At 40.5% G+C, this 15,942-nt stretch overlaps 2 long non-coding RNA genes across 2 annotated transcripts in view; one reads left to right on the top strand and one right to left on the bottom strand.

The window, feature by feature from the left end:
• LOC126075343 (uncharacterized) overlaps window positions 1-1,231 on the bottom strand; it is a 182,918-nt gene extending 181,687 nt beyond the window's left edge. Inside the window, exon 1 of the long non-coding RNA XR_007517184.1 lies at window positions 1,011-1,231. This is a non-coding gene — a long non-coding RNA (uncharacterized LOC126075343). The remainder of the gene's footprint in view (window positions 1-1,010) is intronic.
• LOC126075342 (uncharacterized) overlaps window positions 1-15,942 on the top strand; it is a 71,868-nt gene that overhangs the window by 40,478 nt on the left and 15,448 nt on the right. The gene's annotated exons all lie outside the window — the stretch shown is intronic.

Genomic DNA, 15,942 nt, shown 5'->3' with positions numbered 1-15,942 from the left:
TTGCATATAAAAAATCTTATGAGTATCTAATCAAAGAGCAATATGGATTTGCCTTTTTTAGTGACCATTAAAGTAGAAAGGGTTACAGGCAGACCTCTCAACCTGACATGAGGCCCGCTATCAGGTGTCAGGCATGATACAGGCGTTGCCTCTGCCTCCTTGAAACCAACTCCAAGTTGCAAAGGAAAAGAACTCTGGGCTGAGGCACTGTGAACAATACTCTTAGCAAATGTAGAAATATTTTTAATATTGTTTCAACCTGGCTGAGGGTTGTTTTAGAAAAATCTCCTACCATGGTCTGACACTTGATCTTCAGGATTCCTTAAAAGACAGAGGGTCAGGCAGGCAAGGGTATATCATATGCCTGACAAAGATACAAAACGTCCTGGACGTTGCCATAACTCTCAAGGAGTTGTTAGAGTGGTTAGAGTTCACTTAAGTACTTCTAAAAATATGATAGGATAGCCTTCCTGGGCTTGTTGCCTCTAGACGTAGACCATCAATTAATAGTAAAGAAACAGCTCATAAAAGTTTACTTGGAGAAAAATTTACAATATATAATCAGTCCTCATTGTGTGGTTATTATGTGCTGAATCTCCCATTCAATTTCTCTTCCCAAATTCTACCCTAAACTGAACACCAAAGTTTTGGGTTGACACTATATATAACAAGACTATTTTTTTAAAGCAGGTTTTATGATCTTACACATTTGTTTTTTTCCTGTATTTGTATATTTGCGGATATGTGCCCACTAAAGCCGTGTTCTCGTATATCCCCCCACACCCCTTCCTGTGCCCAGCATTCTGACCTTACTGAGCACAAAGATAATGTCACTTGGAAACTACGTACGTCCAATAGCACATTCTAGTGTTCCACGTATCATTTGTTAGACATATTTTTAGAATCTGCTATGCCAGAGGCTAGGAGTTAAGAATATAACATTAAACAAGTTGGACATAGTGCCTGACCCCACAGAAAAGAGTACCAAAACAGATAGAAACAGGGGGTACCTGTTGGGATAGAAAGAGCAGGTTCCACGGAAGATCATAGGAAGACGGTGAAGGCTTCCTGGCAGAAGTTTCATCTAAGCTGAGACTCGGAGGACAAGTAAGAATTAGGCAAGTGAAAGAGGAGTATGCCACTGGGGAGAGATGTGTGGGGAGAGAGGAAGAAGAGGAAAAACAGAACATTCCAGCAGAGGAAACCACGGAGGTCCAGCCTGAAGGTCAGGGAGCTGACTCAAGCATTCAGTGTGGCCACTAAATATTATGTCCATGGTACATGCCCTGAGGCAAACTGTCCAGAGCTAGATTTGGTATGTTGACTCCCCCACCTTCCAGGAATGTTCTCCTATAAACAGTCTTGATGGCTTATCATTGCATGCAGTTTCATGCTTTTAAAGTTACCCCCACATGTTGCCCTCGAATTGGCTCCAACTTATGGTGACATGTATGTCAGAGTAGAACTAAGCTCCATAGGGTTTTCAATGACTGATTTTTCAGAAGTACATCCCTACTCCTTTCTTCCAAGGTGCCTCCACGTAGACTCAACCCTCCAACGTTTCAGTTAGCAGCCAAGAGGTTCAACCATTTGTATCACCCAGGGACTCCAAAGTTACCTCCACCCACCCCATTTGGGGTCTCCATAGAAGCAGAGAGAGGCTCTACTGCTTGCTCCCCCACAAGCCCACGTTTGAGGAGCACTGACCAGGCAGTGGGCAGTCAGATGTGTGTTGTGAATAGGAACAGCAAACGCTGAGCCAGGCACTGTCCTGAGCCCTTAATGTATTATTTGTGAGCTTTTACATTTAACTGTTACAACTACTCTATGAGGCAGCATACCACTATTAACTCTATTCTACACATGAGGAAACTGAGGCACAGGGAAGCAGAGTAACTTGTCCAAAGTCACATAGATAGTAGTTGAGGAACAGCATCTGAACCCAGACAGCCCACCTAGCTCCAGAGTCTGAGCTCTTAGGCCCTGCCCTCTATGGCTCTCTACCCCAGCACCAGGGCATACCAGGCCTCCCTTCCGTCTATTGGGAAAGTGGATATAAACACCTAACCAGAGTACAGAGGCGATATTAGAAATATGAATCAAAGGACTGCAACTCAAAATACAAACTTTGGGAGATGTTGTCCACAACATGTAAACTAAACAGAATATATATCTACAAGAGAAATGGCTACCAATTATTGAGTGCCCCGCCACCACCACCACCACCACAAGGACTTGCTCTTCATTTAAATTATCTCATTGCCTCCTCATTGCAAAAGAGATACCATCTCATCTTATGCAGGAGGAAACTGAGCCTAAGAGAAGTTATGTAAGCAGGCTGGGCTGGCAAAGCCGGGGTACTGGCCTTATTCATTGTGGCCTCCTTAAAACACAGTGCTTTGTCTTTACTCCTAAAAACTGACAACAATTTTAGGTAACTTCTTTTTGACTCATGGAGTAAGGGGAAGTGTTTCAGTTCAGGCAGTTACTAGATTCACTTCCCGAACTCTGCAACAGGAAGCTGGTGCAAACACATGGAAACAACTCGCTCACAGCAGCTTAACTGCTTAGAGGGAGACCTCTGGCTCCGGATGGCACTATCTGAGGCTGACAGAAGCCCAGAGGAAGACACTGCCAAGCAGAATGGCTCCTTGGTGGAGTTCTAGATCACAGAGGCCAGGGACCACTGGTGAGACAGTGTTTGAGGAGCACTGCAATGTGGTAGAGCCCCAGTGGCACAGTGGTTAAGAGCTCGGCTGCTAACCAAAAGGTAGGCAGTTCTAATCCACCATCCATTCCTTGGAAACCCTATGGAGCAGTTCTACTCTATCCTATAGGATTGCTATGAGTTAGAATCCACTAGACTTCTGACTTGAAGGCAACAGGTTTGGTTTGCTCTGCAATCAGAATGAGAACAAGGAAGAAGAGGATGAAGAGGAAGAAGAGAGGGGGAGGGGAGGGGACTTAAAGAGGGGGGTGGGTCAGAACGCATGGCACAATTAAAGCTTAAATCCTTCCATCAATGTCTTCTTTCAACAACAAAGTTTGCCTAATCTACCCTGGTCAATGCAGCCTCTGCTTTTGGCTGAAAAATTTCCTGAAAAAAAGATACGCGGAGCAAGGGATTATTTCTAGCATTTTAGGAGAGGAAGCTACATTTTAGCCCTGAAGTACAAGAGATATTGCTTCAAAGAATAGGAAAAAGATGAAAATTATAAGTGTATTTTTGTACATATCCTACAGTTGCACAATGACAGCTCCTTTCCCTCCTCCTCCATACCCGCCCTGTGGAACAATACTAATTTTACTAACTAAATCCACAGTCACAGATTCTGAACGTCAGATTATATTGTTTTTTGTTTTTTTCTTGGTGGGTGACAGGAAAAGGGCAAGGTTTATGCTTTCCAATAAGTAGCCCAGACCATAGAAGCAAATTAAACTAACCCAGCATTTGGTTATCAAAAGCAGCAATGATTCAAATAAGAGCATAACAAAGGAAGAGGCGTGTGGCTGAGTCAAAGAAGTGGCCATCTGTGTGAAAACCAAAGAGAAGTGAATCTTGGCCCTTCTGGCAAAGGAGTGCAGTCCTCGTCAGGCAGTCTGATGGCAGCCTACTTCCCCAGGGACTGGGACGGCCTAGGGGGTTAGGTAAATATAAACATCTTCAAATAACCCAAGATGTGAGAAATTGAGAGCATAGCAAGCTGGAGTAGTCATCAGATGATATATTTAGGAGGGCTTATTTTGCAAGCTAGAATTACAGAACAGCAAGATGTGGTCAATTAAAAGTATTTAAGGATGTGTTTCTATGATGGGTTAGGAGCTGGGGGTGGCAGGAGGGAGTTGTTACCCATGACAAAGAACTAGAAGAGACCACCGTTTTCCAAAGATGATTTTTGGAAACTGACTTATGTACCACTACCCCAACAGCCAGTTTCCACATCAAGGCTAGTTCAAGACTTCAAAAGAAGGCAGTGGTTTACAAAAGAACCCAGAAGTATTCATGGAAAAAAAAAGTTACTGCCCAGGGAAAAGCTTGCTCTGTATACCATTTAGGCTACACATATTTCTCAAGTTGGGGTCCTGGCAAGGGGGTACCAAAACCAGTTACCACTGAATCCTTTCCCACTAAGGGTAACTCATGTGTGTCAGAGTAGAGCTGTGTTCCATAGGTTTTCAATGGCTGATTTTTTGGAAGTAAGTAAATCAAAAGACCCTTCTTCTGAGGTGTGTCTGGGTGGACTCAGACTGACAACATTTTGGTTAGAAGCTGCTGTGGATTGAATTGTGTCCCCCAGAAATGTGTGTCAACTTGGCTAGGCTGTGACTCCAGTATTGTGTGGTTGTCCTCCACTTTGTGATCTATTTATCCTAATTGTAAATCCTAACCTCTGTGATGGTAATGAAGCAGGATTAGAGGCAGTTATGTTAATGAGGCAGGACACAATCTACAGGATTAGGTTGTATCTTAAGTCTTGAGATATAAAAGAGAGAAGTGAGCAGAGAGGAGAGAGACCTCCTACTAGCAAGAAGGAAGAGCGAGAGCAGAGCACATTCTTTGGACCCGGGGTCCCTGCACTAAGAAGCTCCTAGATAACTAAGACAGAAGTCAAGTGCTTAGCTGTATGCAGCACCCAAGGACATCCTTTAAAAACAGACACGATTGTAAAATCCTTTACACTCGCAGAGTTTTTTATGGCCTATAAGGTACTGTCATGTCCTTCATCTCATTGGAGCCTCATAACTGCCTGCTTAGGTAGAGGAAGAATTATGTTCATTTTACAGATGAGAAAACTGAGACTCAGGAAGGTTACATACATTGATGTGGTCATGCAGGTCATCAGTGCAAGGACTGAGATGTGAACACTGTCTAAATCCAAAGCCCACACTTATTTTTATAAGCAGTCTCTCTCAAAAATAAAACTGAGCTCAAACACATCAAGGAATTGAAATACTTCCAACTTTCTTCAATTGCACCATCAAACCTGTCTCCTAAATTGCCTCAACTCTTACTGTGGGCTTGTTTGCCTCCTCTGACACCCATCTCACTTCTTTGCAGCTGAACGTGGTCCCATCATCTGCACAGAGATTTCCTGAAACTCTGCACACGTTGCCTCTCCCTTTCATTCTGAGACAATCATTACATCACTTTCCGCATCCTGTCTTGTCTTGCTAGTCAACCTTTTTTGTGTATATAACTTGCCTTGTCCATAAGACAGTAAGCTTTTGGGTGGAAGAACCATGAATTGGTTCTCTCTTGTGAGCCTCTGCCTTACTTCCACAATGCCAGGCACTGTGCTTGAAACGCAGAAGATTCTCACTAAATACAAACTGAATTGTAAAGAATCAGTTATTACCTAGCCTAGTCTGTGCTTCCATAATAGATTGTTTCTTGGCATTATATAATTTGGCACTGCAATAATTTATATGATATGTTGTGGGGATTTTAATTTTACAAAATATGATGCTCTAGTTGTATGATGTTCAAGTTGCTGACTGTTTTAATCAAAGACTTTGCCTTAATTTAATTTGCTGTTTTACCAGCCTTTATCTCTCTCATGCAAATCTAGTGAGAGTGAAATAATAATAATTAACATTTATTGAGCATTCATCACATGTCAGACACATGCTAAGTTACTTATATTTATTACTTCATTTAACCCTCATAATCACTCTTCTCAGTTTACAGACGAGGACCCTGAAGCATAGAGAAGCTAAACAACTTGTCTAAGGTCACACAGCTAATAAGTGGCAGATTCAAACCCATCCCAGAGGTTACATTTTAAATAAGTTACTTGATACAAATACCAAAACAATTATTCTATGGTATGCTGTGTTGGATGGTTGGCTGGTTGTCTAGTTGGCTGGTTGGCTGGTTGGCTGGTTCGATGGTTCGTTGGTTCGTTGGTTCATTGGTTTTTATAATGGTTATTGAGATGTAAGGACTTTACATGACTTTTCTACTTTAATCTTCACAAAAATACTTTGTGATTTGCAATATTGTTCTGGTTCCAACATTTCTTAAGCTCTATTTTTTTTTTTTTTATAATAGGCACAGTTCAGAACACTACTTAAACAATTGCTTCACTCCTTCTGCCTCAGATTCCTTCTCTCTAGAATGAGAATACGAGAAGTAATTGTGAGGATTAAACTAGTTTATGCATGTAATGCACCTGGAATAGTGCCTGGCACATGGCAGGGCTCTGTGGTAAAAACTATTATCATCATTGCTATTGCCCCTGGCCTGCCTTCCCTCACATGCTCAAAAAGCAGAGTTATAGACATTTGCTTATTACCATACTGAGGCATATTCATATATCTCTCCAGTGTTCAGTGTTCAGTGTGTGCTTTAAAACAAATTGATTTGCCAAATATAAAAGAAATATGTCTAAATGAAGATCTATGCCTTTATAAAATATAAATGCACCTAGAACAGTGACAGGCACATATTATGAGGTCATTGAATATTTGGTGATAGACATATAAGTAAATTAACAGATGGTCAAATAAAGGGATAAAAAGCAAAAGCACAAACCAGAAAGTGAATGACTACCAAACAAAATTACGACATTTAAATTTATCTGCAGAACCTGGGAATAAATAAATCCCAAGTGGAATAAAATGGAAAAGACATTTTTTTTCCAAGAATTGTGATTCAGTATTTCTCTTAAGTCACTGTAAACCATGTCTCTATTAAAATGCAATTAATATTTTCAACCCCTTCAGGAGCATGGAAAAATGAAGAAAACTAAAGATCCAAGGGAAAGATTAGTCCAAAGGACTAATGGACCACATCTACCACAGCCTCTACCAGACTGAGTCCAGTACAATCAGATGGTGCCCAGCTACCACCACTGACTGCTCTGATAGGGATCACAATAAAGGGTCCCAGACAGAGCTGGAGAAAAATGTAGAACAAAATTCTAACTCAAAAAGAAAGACCAGACTTGCTGGCCTGACAGAGTCTGGAGAAACCCTGAGAGTATGGCCCTTGAATAACCTTTCAACCCAGTAATGAAGTCATTCCTGAGGCTCACCCTTCAGCCAAAGAGTGGACAGGCCCATAAAACAAAATGAGGCTAAAGGGGTATACCAGCCCTGGGTCAAGGACTAGAAGGTAGGAGGGGACAGGAAAGCTGGTAATAGGGAACCCAAGGTTGAGAAGGGAGAGTGTTGACATGTCATGGGGTTGTTAAACAATGTCATAAAATAATATGTGTACTAACTGTTTGATGAGAAACTAGTTTGTTCTGTAAACCTTCATCTAAAGTACAATTCAAAAAAAGAAACAAATGCAATTAATATTTTCAAAAAATAAGTAGTATGAAGAAGTCACATAAAAAGCTAATATAGTCCATGTCCAATTCTAAGAGCACCTCACTGAGATTGCGTTCAACACGGAGGAAGGAAGTCCACGGTCAGGTTTTTGTTTCATCCTTAATTTCCCACACTTTTCAAAGAGCTATATTAAAACTCTTTCTCTAACATTTGCAAGGAAGTATTGAGATTGTGACAATAGATACTTCGAATACCCAGTGCTAAATATTTACATTCTACCTTTGTAGTTAAACAATTGACTTTGTTCTTTAGCAATTTAGGTCAAAACACTTAAATATTTTGAAACATCAATAACAAGAGGATATGGTTTTTCATCAGATAGTCTAAACTTACTAGTTTTAGCAAAACCTTCAGAAGAAGGAATGGAATTGGGCAATTAAAAAATGTTAATACACACACACCCTAAAAATAAGAAAAAAAGGGTGGGAATGTCGGCTACTTACTCTTTTTAGCACAAAAGCACCCCTTTTCCACTCTCCTATGTTTATGTAGTTAAGTGTTGGTGAGCATTTACATCCACTTACAGCATTATAACAATAGCCTCAATTTGCGGACTTTATGTAGGATTTACTTCAAAAGAGTTCTTAGAGCTTAGCATGCATTACTTTATTCTTTTTCATAGCACCCCTGTATGCAGGCATGTGACTAGCATCTTATCCAAAATTAAAACTGATGGTACTAAGAATGAAGCAACTTGCCCAAAGTCACATAACTTTTAACTTGATAAAATTTGGCTTGGAACTCATGTTTTCTCTTAATATAGTATGTATATATTTTCCCCACTAGATTATTCTTCCTTAACGTAAATTTAAGGAATCATAGTAGACAGCTAGGCAGGAAGAACTGACCACCTGGGCAAACACTAACAAGATTTTTCGAGGTTGAGTTAACCTGACCCAGCAGAGGTTCTGAAACTTAAGAGGAAGGGGGAAGCAAGGCTGAGGGAAAACTACGTTTTTTGACATTCAATAATTAACATATAAAAGACCATTAGCAGGTCATCAAAATTAAGAAAAGGTGAGAAACATGAGCATTTCATAATAAACTTCTTTTCTCATTTGAAACACCTCACTTCAATTCCAGTTTGAAATTCCTCACTTGAAACACCTGCTCTGGCCTTGCATTTTGTAGCAGAGCCTTGGCGCAAACTCAGTTCTGCCTTGTGTTGTTGGAAATTTTCTTGTAGGTGCTGGAAAACCATGTTCTCCAGCAGCCAGTTCTGGAAATGGGCCTTTACGTAGGAGATTGCAGAAGTGTGTCGGGTAAGTCCAGTTGCACTGAACTAGTCAGTCACGTTGATGACACCGGAACTGGGCATTCTTTGGGAATAAAACCATTCACAGGACATTTCCTGCAAAAGCCACAATGAGGCATTTGAACTCCTGGGGTCACCACTCTCAAAATCTGACTCAAACTGCCAGGACTGAGTCACTTTCTTTCTACTGTGGGTCACATTACTGGTGGCAGGTTCCACCTGTTTCAATATTTGGTTAATGACAAAAGTACCCCTTGAAAGCTGAGTGACAGGGGCAGCTGAACAGGCTTTCAAACCAATTGTAGGAGAGACCAAGACAACCAGTCTCCTGCAAAAGGGATTATGAAGAGAACTAGGTCGAAAGAGGGTGTTCCAGTACATACCTTTGTCTAAAGATCTTTCTTGGGTTTAACCAGCACTCGGTGAGATATCAGATTAAACAGCAGCAGAAGAGGGAGTATGCTTAAATTATAGCAGAAAGAACATACCAAAAAACAAACCAAATCCATTGCTGTTGAGTCAATTCCAACTCATAGTGATCCTACAGGATAGAGTAGAACTGCCCCATACGGTTTCCAAGGAGCACCTGGTGGATTGAACTGCCGACCTTTTGGTTAGCAGCTGTAGCTCTTAACCACTACGCCACCAGGGTTCCCAAAAATAACAAAGGACAGATATATTCAAGAATAAACTTCTGAACACATTAGAGCTAACAAAGGAGGAAAAAGAATTTTGTACTTTGGAACGTTTTAAGAATAGACTAGGAGCCTTGGTGGCACAATGGTTAAACACTTGGCTTCTAACCTAAAGATCAGGGGTTTGAACCCATCAGTGGCTCCAAAGGAGAAAAGACCTGCAATCTGTTCCCCTAAACACTACAGCTTAAGAAACCCTATGGGGCAGTTCTACTCTGTCATATAGAATTGCTATGAGTCAGCATTGAATCGACAGCATACAAAAACAATAGACTATATGGATCCCTCAAGTGGACACCTGGAAGCAAGATCCATCATAAACCTTTTTAATAGTAGAATTCTCCAGAAGTAAGCAAACCTGCCAAATGAGGCACCTTCAAGAGAAAAATCAATAGCCATCTAATCGAGTCAGTTCCAACTCATAGCAACTTATGTGTGTCAGAGTAGAACTGTGCTCCACAGGTTTTTAATGGCTGATTTTTCAGAAGCAGAGTGGCACTGAATAGTCTCTCTTCCTCCTGTACCTGGGAGCAAATATAATCAACTGGTCCCATTGGTCACTCACTCTAAAGTTTCCATGTCACTCCCCAAGGACATTTTTGTTTCTGGGATATATGTATTCTGACTACCACAAACGCAGAAAGAGACCACAAGATGGGCAAGGGCACCAAGTTAAACCAACAATTTGTTTAAAGTTGATCCTACACTAGTGCTTACATATTGTTAATGACAATCACCTCCCTCTGAAATCTAGTCTCTCCCTAAAAGAATTTACTTTTGGGAATTACAACAATTTGTGGTTGAAGATTATTTCAAGTTAGGAATTATCAATGAATTCAATTATAATGTGGATTTAGGATAACTGTGTATCTGATTAGTCTATGTCTGGATAATCTGTAATTGTCTTGATGCCTTTTTCAACTGTTACAAGCACTGATATTTTCAAATTGTCTAAGTGGTCTCGTGCTGCTATAACAGAAATACCGTAAGTGGATGGCTTCAACAAACAGAAATTTATTTTCTCACAGCTTAGGAGCCTAGAAGTCCAAATATAGGGCACCAGCTCCAGGGGAAGGCTTTCTCTCTCTGTTGGCTCTAGGGGAAGGTCCTTGTCATCAATCTTCCCCTGGTATAGGGGCTTTTCAGTACACGGATCCCAGGTCCAAAGGACATTCTCTGCTCCTGGCTCTTCTTTCTTGGTGGTAATCAGGTCCCCTCTCTCTCTCTCTGCTGAATTCCTTCTTTTAAATCTCAAAAGAGACTGACTCAAGATGTAACCTAATGAGATTGAGTCCTGTCTTATTAACATAACTGCCTCTAATCCTTTCTCATTAACATCGCAGAGGATTTACAACACACATGATAAACACATCAGATCACAAAATGCTGAACAACCACACAATACTGGGAACCATGGCCTAGCCAAGTTAACACACATTTTGGGGGGATACAATTCAATCCGCAACACATATTAAAATATCTGTGCTTAAATGCCATCACAATTCGGCATTCCCTACCGATTGAGGAAGGTATTAGATCTAGGCCTTCATTGGATGATATTTACAGAGTTTACTTTTTAATGATCATTACACCTCATCACGTTGTTGTTACGTGCCATCGAGTCGGCTCTAATAGCAACCCAATGCACAACAGAATGAAACACTGCCCAGTCCTGTACCATCCTTACAATCGTTGCTATGCTTGAGCCCACTGTTGCACCCACTGTGTCAATCCACCTCGTTGAGGGTCTTCCACTCTTCTGATGACCCTGTACTTTACCAGGCATGATGTCCTTCTCCGGGGACTTATCCTTCCTGGCAGCATGTCCAAAGTATGTAAGATACAATCTCGTCTTCCTTTCTTCTAAGGAGCATTCTGGTTGTACTTCTTCCAAGGCAGATTTGTTCATTCTTTTGGAAGTCCATGGTATATTCAATATTCTTCACCAACACCACAATTCAAAGGCGTCAATTCTTCTTCAGTCTTCCTTACTCATTGTCCAGCTTTCACATGCGTATGATGCAATTGAAAATACCATGGCTTGGGCTAAAAAAAAAGCACACCTTAATTTTCAAGGTGACATCTCTGCTTTTCAACACTTTAAACAGGTCCTTTGCAGCAGATCTACACAATGCAATGTGTCTTTTGATTTCTTGACTGCTGCTTCCATGGGTGTTGATTGTGGATCCAAGTAAAATGAAATCCTTGACAACTTCAATCTTTTCTCTGTTTATCATACTGTTGCTGATTGGTCCAGTTGTCAGGATTTTTGTTTTCTTTACATTGAGCTGTAATCCATACTGAAGGCTGTGGTCTTTGATCTTCATTAGTAAGTGCTTCAAGTCCTCTTTACTTTCAGCAAGCAAGGTTGTGTTATCCGCATATCTAAGGTTGTTAATGAGTCTTCCTCCAATCCTGATGCCATGTTCTTCTTCATGTAGTCCAGCTTCTTGGATTATTTGCTCAGCTTCTTGGATTATTTGCATACAGATTGAATAGGTATGGTGAAAGGATATAACCCTGATGCACACCTTTCCTAACTTTAAACCACTCACTGTCCCCTTGTTCTGTCTGAACAACTGCCTCTTGATCTATGTACAGGTTCCTTGTAAACACAATTAAATATTCTGGAATTCCCATTCTTCTCAATGTTATCCATAATTTGTTCTGATCCACACAGTGGAATGCTTTTGCATAGTCAATAAAACACAGGTAAACATCCTTCATACTAATATTAAATTTTTGCTTTCTATGGAACTTTGAGGAACATGGCAGATATTAAGCAAGGAAGGATGCAGTGTTGAAATATCTCCTTGGAAAATGGGGGAAATGGCACAGGAAAATTGAAGAGTTTAGAATAAATCACAAACACAAGTTTCCAAAATAAAAATGGAGAGCAGAATTCCCAAATCCCAGGAACAGGCAGATGCCATCATTGCTCCTCTTTTCCTGTGACATGTGTGCCTTAAAGGATCGAACTGTCTTTTCCCCACCCTCAAGTATCATGCATTAGAGAGACTACACTGATCATCCCTCAGCCCTCTTACATGTTAGAGGTAACACTCTGAGACCCAAAGGGTTTAAATGACTTGCCTAAGATCACATACCTAGTAAGAGAGAAAAAACAAGGACCCAGGCATCCCTCCTCCCTCCTCAACATGCCTCTTTCCCAGACATTGGAGTGCTCAGTTTCAAGTTCCATCACAAAGCAACTGGGACTTGACTCACTCATTCATTCAACAAATATGTACTGAGTACCCACCTAATCCCCACACATCTGTCAGTTTGTCATACTGTGGTGCATGTTGCTGTGATGCTGGAAGCTATACAACCAGTATTTTAAATACTGGTAAGATCACCCACAGTGGACAGGTTGCAGCAGGGCTTCCAGACTAAGACAAACTAGGAAGCAGGACCTGATCATCTACTTCTGAAAAATTGACTAGTGAAAACCTTATGAATAGCAGCAGAACATTGTCTGGTATAGTGCTGAAAGATGTGCCCCTCAGGCTGGAAGGCACTCAGAATATGGCTGGGGAAGAGCTGCCTCCTCAAAGTAGACTCAACCTTAATGGAGTAAAGCTTTCAAGACCTTCATTTGCTGAAGTGGCATGACTCAAAATGAGAAGAAACAGCTGTAAACATCTATTAATAATCAGAACATGGAATGTATAAGGTATGATCCTAGGAAAATTGGGAGTCATCAAAAATGAAATGGACTGCAGAAAGATCAATATCCTAGGCATTAATGAGCTGAAATGGACTGGCGCTGGACATTTTGAACCAAACAATCATATGGTCTACTATGCCAGGAATGATAAATTGAAGAGGAATGGCATCACATTCATTGTCAAAAAGAACATTTCAAGATCTATCCTGAAGTAAAATGCTGTCAGTGATAAGATAATATCTGTATGCCTACAAGAAAGACCAGTTAATACGACTATTATTCAAATTTACACACCAACCACTAACACCAAAGGTGAGTAAATTGAAGAACTTTACCAACTTCTGCAGTCTAAAATTGATCAAACATACAACCAAGACCAACGACTTATTCACGGCAAATACCTTTTTCAACAGCATAAACATCAACTACACACGTGGTCCTCACCAGATGAAATACACAGGAATCAAATCGACTCCATCTGTGGAAAGATGATGGAGAAACTCAATATCATCAGTCAGAACAAGGCCAGGGGCTGACTGTAGAACAGACCATCAATTGCTCATATGCGAGTTCAAGTTGAAGCTGAAGAAAATTAGAGCAAGTCCATGAGAGCCAAAATACAACCTTGAGTATATCCCACCTGAATTTAAAGACCACTTCAAGAAAAGATTTGGCACACTAAACACTAATGACCGAAGACCAGACCAGTTGTGGAATGACATCAAGGACATCATACATGAAGAAAGCAAAAGGTCAATCGAAAGACAGGAAAGAAATAAAAGACCAAAATGGATATCAGAAGAGACTGTGAAACTTGCTCTTGAACATAGAACAGCTAAAGAAAATGGAAGAAATGATGAAGTAAAAGAGCTGAACAGATTTCAAAGGGTGGCTTGAGAAGACAAGGAAAAGTATTATAATGACTTGTGCAAAGACTTGGAGTTAGAAAACCAAAAGGGAAGAACATGCTTGGCATTTCTCAAGCTGAAAGAACTGAAGAAAAAATTCAAGACTCAAGTTGCAATACTGAAGGATTATATGGGCAAAGTATTGACCGATGCAAGGAGGATCAAAAGAAGATGGAAGGAATACTAAGGAACATTGTATCAAAAAGAATTGGTCAATGTTTAACCATTTCAGGAGGTAGCATACGATCAAGAACCAATGGTACCAAAGGAAGAAGTCCAAGCTGCACAGAAGGCATTGGCAAAACAAGGCTCCAGGAATTGATAAAATACCAATTGAGATGTTTCAACCAATGGATGCAGCACTGGAGGTGGCCACTCGTCTATGTCAAGAAATTTGGAAGATAGCTACCTGGACAACCAACTGGAAGAGATCCATGTTTGTGCCCATTCCAAAGAAAGGTAATCCAACAACTGCAGAAATTATTGAGCAATATCATTAATATTGCACACAAGTAAAATTTTGCTGAATATCATGCAAAAGCAGTTGCAGCAGTACTTTGACAGGGAACTGCTAGAAGCTCAAGCAAGGTTCAGAAGAGGATGTGACTGCTGATGTCAGATGGATCCTAGCTGAAAGCAGAGAATACCAGAAAGATATTTACCTGTGTTTTATTGACTATGCTAAGGCACTCGACTATGTGGATCATAATAAATTATAGATAACATTGCAAAGAATGAGAATTCCAGAACACTTAATTATGCTCATGAGGAACCTGTACATAGACCAAGAAGCAGTCATTCGGACAGAACGAGGGGATACTGCATGGGTTAAAATCATGACAGGTGTGGGTCAGGGTTGTATCCTTTTACCATACTTATTCAATCTGTATGCTGAGCAAATAATCCAAGAAGCTGGACGATATGAAGAAGAACAAGGCATTGGGATTGTAGGAAGACTCATTAACAACCTGAGATATGGAGAGGACACAACCTTGCTTGCTGAAAGTGAAGAGGACTTGAAGCACTTACTGAAGAAGATCACACTACAGTCTTCACTATGGAGTGCACATCAACACAAAGAAAACAAAAATCCTCACAACTGGACCAATAAGCAACACCATGATAAACAGAGAAAAGATTGAAGTTCTCAAGGATTTCATTTTACTTGGATCTACAATCAACACCCATGGAAGCAGCCGTCAAGAAATCAAAAGACACATTGACTTGGGCAAATCTACTGCAAAAGACCTCTTTAAAGTGTTGAAAACCAAAGATGTCACTTTGAAGACTAAGATGTGCCTGACCCAACCTGTGGTATTTTCAACTATCTCATACGCATGTGAAAGCTGGACCATGAATAAAGAAGATCTAAGGAGAATTGACGCCTTTGAATTATAGTGTTATCATGGACTGCCAGAAGAATGAAAGAATCTGTCTTGGAAGAAATACAGCCAGAATGGTCCTTAGAATGAGCATAACAAGACTTTACCTCACTTACTTTGAACATGTTATCAGGAGGGACCAGTCCCTTGAGAAGGACATCATGCTTGGTAAAGTACAAGGTCAGCGAAAAAGAGGACGACCCTCAATGAGATGGACTGACACAGTGACTGCAACAATGGGCTTAAGCACAGCAATGACTGTTAGGAAGGCGTAAAACTGGGCACTGTTTCATTCTGTTCTACATAGGGTTCCTATGAGTCAGAACCGGCTTGATGAGACCTAGCAACAACAACCTACTTAGTATCCTAAGCCCAGAGTATAACCTGAGTATAAGGCTAAAAACTGTTAGCCTTCCAAAAAAAAAAAAAAATCAAAATTCAAAATGAACAGAGAATAGATAAATAGGTGACGATAAGATTTAGCTCAAGTTTGGAGATTAGGCAGACTTGGGCACATAGCCTGACTCTGCCTTAAGTGTGTGACCTTAGGCGTCTGTGTCTTCTATAAAATTATAAGTCCTCAGAGGTTGCTTGTGAAGATCAAATGGGATAGTATTTATTAAAAAAAAAAAAAAAGCAGTGTCTGAACTATTTGTCTGGACTAAGGGGCTCAATAAATGATACCTATTGCCAC

This window comes from Elephas maximus, chromosome 4, assembly GCF_024166365.1.
Source record: "Elephas maximus indicus isolate mEleMax1 chromosome 4, mEleMax1 primary haplotype, whole genome shotgun sequence".
In the NCBI taxonomy this organism is placed as follows: Eukaryota; Metazoa; Chordata; class Mammalia; order Proboscidea; family Elephantidae; genus Elephas; species Elephas maximus.
This window is presented reverse-complemented; position numbering and strand designations above follow the sequence as displayed.